The sequence below is a fragment of the Schistocerca nitens genome, chromosome 4, assembly GCF_023898315.1.
Source record: "Schistocerca nitens isolate TAMUIC-IGC-003100 chromosome 4, iqSchNite1.1, whole genome shotgun sequence".
NCBI lineage: Eukaryota > Metazoa > Arthropoda > Insecta > Orthoptera > Acrididae > Schistocerca > Schistocerca nitens.
In genome coordinates this window covers 657,266,733-657,272,662 of record NC_064617.1, presented here as the reverse complement: position 1 = coordinate 657,272,662, position 5,930 = coordinate 657,266,733, and positions in this window count along the sequence as shown.

Here is a 5,930-nt window from a genome sequence, read left to right as displayed (position 1 = left end):
CGCCTGCGCCTTCAACCACGTGGTTACCTCTTCTTGAAGCTGTGCGTCGTCATCAAAACGCTGCATAGCCAACCACTTGTTCATTGCTGGGAATAAGTGGAAGTCGCTCGGTGCCAGGTCGGGACTGTACGGTGGATGAGGAAACAACTCCCACTTAAAAGATTCGAGAACTTCACGAGTAGCATTTGCCGTGTGGGCCCGGCAAGATCTTTGAGCCCAACTTTCCCCTGCGCTTGTTTTGTATTGCTCTTCTGAGGTTGTGCAGAGTTTGGCAGTACCTTTGAGAGTTTATTGTAGTGCCTCTTTCCAGGAAATGCACAAAAATCACACCTTTTCTGTCCCAAAAGAATAGGTAACCACGTGGTTGAAGGCGCAGGAGGCCGAATTTTACGACGAAGGAATTTCCAAGCTCGTCCATCGCTACGATAAGTGCCTTAATTTAAATGGCAACTATGTAGAAAAGTAGTATTTAAGTGTGGCTTTCATCTGTATATAATTAAAAAAATTTCCAATACTTTATTTACTTTTAATTCCAAAACGTAATGTACTTTGTGGATAGCTCTCGTGGCAACATGCATTTGAGGTACAACACAGTGATAAATCACTGCGTTTTTTTTATATTTCAGCAGAGATTAGACGCTAAGATAAGTAACATTTATAACGCCGTCGCTGAATTTGGGCGCTACTGTGAGAAAAGCGGCCCCATTGCATCAGTATGTGAGGAAAGCAGGCAGACGCAGAGGCTCTAGTATGTGATATCATAAACGAGCCTGTCTACCTATCACACTGCCGCTAGGCCGAGACGCATAATCTTCGCGATGCCACAGGATAGCTGTGCAGCTACGAACCAGCCTGAGGGGAGTTTCCACATCATTAGGCCACGAAGCTGTTCTGTACGTGCCAGGAAACAACGTATCGGCACAACAAATATGCCACCTATCACTATGAGTGTAGTACAGTTACACGCAGCCTGGCAGCACTCTCCGCGACACCAGGCCACGCAAGTCTCCACCACATTCTGGGCCAGCGAGCAGCCGGTCCGGTCTGGGCAGCCATCTCCACCAGACCAACTCGCAATGTTAAGTCTGCGCCCGCGGACTTGGAGCAATACAACGAATGAGCCGTCTCTAGTTTCTACAGCAGCAGCCAAATTTCTGTCTTGGAGTGCAGCGTTTCGTAGCCAGGGCGATACCACCAGTATCCACACACACCAGGGGAAACTTCTCTTCCGGTAGCAGTGAACCTGGATGAGAACCTGGGCAACGATAGCGTCGCTGGTACCTCATGCTTTCTGCCACACAGTGCTAACAGGGACACGCGCTGATGAGGGAAGCAAACAGTGCCAGATGAGCAGGATGCGGACGTCACACGTCCAGCACACCACCGCGGCCGCAGAGGTACTCTACGGCCTTCCTCAGCTGATGGTGCAGTCGGCAGACCATGCTGCTGCAGGGGGGCGTGTCCATGGCGTCCTAGTATTTCTACCATTGTAGCGTAAGGCTGAAGAGAGATATTTTACCTTGGAGCCGAATTCTCCTAGCCACCACTGGCCAGCACCACCGCGTCAATTCCCCGCCACTCCGTCACATTTACACCGTATCGGCCGCACTCACCCCGCGGTTTATACCCATTAAAATCCACAATAAAGTAATGTTACGAGCTAGTTTTCATTTTTCATTATTGCGTGATCATCTCCTGCTTTTCATCTATTCAGACAACGCCAGTTGAAGAATACTTACACTGTTTCCTATATGCACTACTGGCCATTAAAATTGCTACACCACGAAGATGACGTGCTACAGACGCGAAATTTAACTGACAAGAAGAAGATGCTGTGATATGCAAATGATTAGCTTTTCAGAGCATTCACACAAGGCTGGCGCGGGTGGCTACACCTACAATGTGCTGACATGACGAAAGTTTCCACCCGATTTCTCATACACAAACAGCATTTGACCGGCGTTGTCTGGTGAAACGTTGCTGTGATGCCTCGTGTAAGGAGGAGAAATGCGTACCATCAAGTTTTCGATTTTGATGAACGTCGGATTGTACCCTATCGCGATTGCGGTTTATTGTATCGCGACATTGTTGCTCGCGTTGGTCGAGATCCAATGACTGTTAGCAGAATATGGAATCGGTGGGTTCAAGAGAGTAATGCGGAACGCCGTGCTGGATCCCAACGGCCTTGTATCACTAGCAGTCGAGGTGACAGGCATCCTATCTGCATGGCTGTAACGGATCACGCAGCCACGTCTCGATTCCTGAGTCAACTGATGGGGACGTTTGCAAGACAACAACCATCTGCACGAACAGTTCGACGACGTTTGCAGCAGCGTGGACTATCCGCTCGGAGACCATGGCTGCGGTTACCCTTGACGCTGCATCACAGACAGGAACGCCTGCGGTGGTGTACTCAACGACAAACTTGGGTGCACGAATGGCAAAACGTCATTTATTCGGATGAATCCAGGTTCTGTTTACAGCATCATGATGATCGCTTCCGTGTTTGGCGACATCGCGGTGAACGCACATTGGAAGCGCGTACTCGTCATCGCCATACTGGCGTATCACCCGGCGTGATGATATGGGGTGCCATTGGTTACACGTCTCGGTCACCTCTTGTTCGCATTGACGGCACTTTGAACAGTGAACGTTACATTTCAGATGTGTTATGACCCGTGGATCTACCCTTCATTCGATCCCTGCATTTCAGCAGGATAATGCACGACCGCATGTTGCAGGTCCTGTACGGGCCTTTCTGGGTACAGAAAATGTTCGACTGCTGCCCTGGCCAGCACATTCTCCAGATCTCTCACCAACTGAAAACGTCTGGTCAATGGTGGCAGAGCAACTGGCTCGTCACAATACGCCAGTCACTATTCTTGATGAAATGTGATATCGTGTTGAAGCCGCATGGGCAGTTGTACCTGTACAGGCCGTCCAAGCTTTGTCTGAATCAATGCCCAGGCGTATCAAGGCCGTTATTACGGCCAGAGGTGATTGTTCTGGGTATGGATTTCTCAGGAACTATGCACCCAAATTGCGTGAAAATGTAATCACATGTCAGTTCTAGTATAATCTATTTGTCCAATGAATATCCGTTTATCATCTGCATTTCTTCTTGGCAGAAGACTTCGACCGGGTGATTTTTTTTCTGTACACAACATTTAACTAGCTGATAGTACTCTGTGAGGTAGTCATTTTTGTCTGCTTTCTTAGTTTGTTGTACTTTGTTTCATACTGTTTCCTTTCCTTGTGATGACTGAATACAATTTTTGCAGTTTACCTCCGTGTATGACTTTTGTTGTCACGGGCGCGTTAGGCACATCTCCCCACCCTTGGTGGTCAACGTAAGGAGGGGGAGAGGGGTTGACCTGCTTCCTCCGCTCCCTGCAACCCGGTCAGACTATCAGCCGAATTCAGTTAACACACTGCATGTACAAAATTTTAAAGCATTTTGCTTTATAAACATTAATTGTATAACCATACACTGAAGCACCAAAGGAACTGATAGAGGTATGCGTATTCAAATACAGAGGTATGTAAACAAGTAGAATACGGCACTGCGGTCGGCAACGCCTGTACAGGGTGTTACAAAAAGGTACGGCCAAACTATCAGGAAACATTCCTCACACACAAATAAAGAAAAGATGTTATGTGGACATGTGTCCGGAAACGCTTAATTTCCATGTTAGAGCTCATTTTAGTTTCGTCACCTACGCTCAATGGAGCACGTTATCATGATTTCATACGGGATACTCTACCTGTGCTGCTAGAACATGTGCCTTTACAAGTACGACACAACATGTGGTTCATGCACGATGGAGCTCCTGCACATTTCAGTCGAAGTGTTCGTACGCTTCTCAACAACAGATTCGGTGACCGATGGATCGGTAGAGGCGGACCAATTCCATGGCCTCCGCACTCTCCTGACCTCAACCCTCTTCACTTTCATTTATGGGGGCATTTGAAAGCTCTTGTCTACGCAACCCCGGTACCAAATGTAGAGACTCTTCGTGCTCGTATTGTGGACGGCTGTGATACAATACGCCATTCTCCAGGGCTGCATCAGCGCATCAGGGATTCCATGCGACGGAGGGTGGATGCATGTATCCTCGCTAACGGAGGACATTTTGAACATTTCCTGTAACAAAGTGTGAGGAATGTTTCCTGAAAGTTTGGCCGTACCTTTTTGTAACACCCTGTATAAGACAATAGAAGTCTGGCTCAGTTGTTAGATCGGTTACTGCAGCTACAATGGCGGGTTATGAAGATTTGAGTTTGAACGTGGTGTTACAGCCGCGCACGAGCGATGGAAAACAGCATCTCCGACGTAGCGATGAAGTGAGAATTTTCCCGTACGACCTTTTCACGAGTCTACCGTGAATATCAGGAATCCAATCTCCGACATCGCTGTTCCCGGAAAAAGATCCAGGAAGAACGGGACCAACGACGACTGAAGAGAATCGTTCAACGTGACGGAAGTGCAACCCCTCCGCAAATTGCTTCAGATTTAAATGTTGGGCCATCAACAAGTGTCAGCGTGCGAACCGTTCAACGAATGGGCTTTTGGAGCCGAAAACCCATTCCTGTACCTTTGATGACTGCACGAGACAAAGCTTTACTCCTCGCCTGGGCCCGTCAACACCGACATTGGTCTGTTAATGACTGGAAACATGTTGCTTGGTCGGACGAGTCTCGTTTCAAATTGCATCGAGTGGATGGACGTATACTAGAATGGAGACAACCTCACGAAACCATGGACCCTGAATGTCAGCAGGGGACTTTTGAAGCTATTGGAGGCTCTGTAATGGTGTGGGTGTGTGCAGTTGGAGTGATGTGGGATCCCTGATACGTCTCGATACGACTCTGATAGGTGCTGTCTGGTCACCTGCATCCATTCATGTCTATTGTGCATTCCGACGGGCTTGGGCAATTCCAGCAGGACAATGCGACACCTCGCACGTCCAGAATTGCCACAGAGTGGCTCCATGAACACTCTTCTGAGTTTAAACACTTCCGCTGGCCACCAAATTCCCCAGACATGAACATTATTGAGCATATTTGGGATGCCTTGCAACGTGCTGTGCAGAAGACATCTCCACTGCCTCGTACTCTTACTGGTTTATGGACAGCCCTGCAGGTTTCATGGTGTCAATTCCCTCCAGCACTACTTCAGACATTAGCCGAGTCCATGCCACGTCGTGTTGCGTCACTTTTGCGTGCTCTCGAGGCCCTGCACGATATTAGACAGGTGTACCAGTTTCTTTAGCACTTCGGTGTAATAGCTAGCATATAAGGAAGTATTGTCACCCATGGTCGTACTGTGCAGAAGATACTAGCAGTTCTGTAAATGAATGTTTCTACCATAAAATGATGAAATATCGTGTGGCTAGGGCCTCCCATCGGGTAGACCATAAAATGATGAAGACAGAATAGTTAATCATTTCAAAAAAAATGGTTCAAATGGCTCTGAGCACTATGGGACTCAACTGCTGTGGTCATTAGTCCCCTAGAACTTAGAACTAGTTAAACCTAACTAACCTAAGGACATCACAAACATCCATGCCCGAGGCAGGATACGAACCTGCGACCGTAGCGGTGTCGCGGTTCCAGACTGCAGTGCCTTTAAGCGCACGGCCAATTCGGCCGGCTTAATCATTTCAGTTCATTGCCTTGAACACGGGTTACGGCATGTAATATGCAACAAGAAATTTCGATGTGCTATTGTGACAGAGCCAGTAGAGACAATAGTGGTCAAAGCCGCTGTTTGGAGATTTTGACTTGCTTAAGAACAGCTCTGTTTTACGGTTGTCTCTCGCGTAGAGACGGGAGATAATCCAGAACTTCAATGAATCGAGAGCTTTGCTCTCCAGAATCACAAAGAGTCGACAACACATCCGAGAACTGAGAACATCTAAGAGTACCGC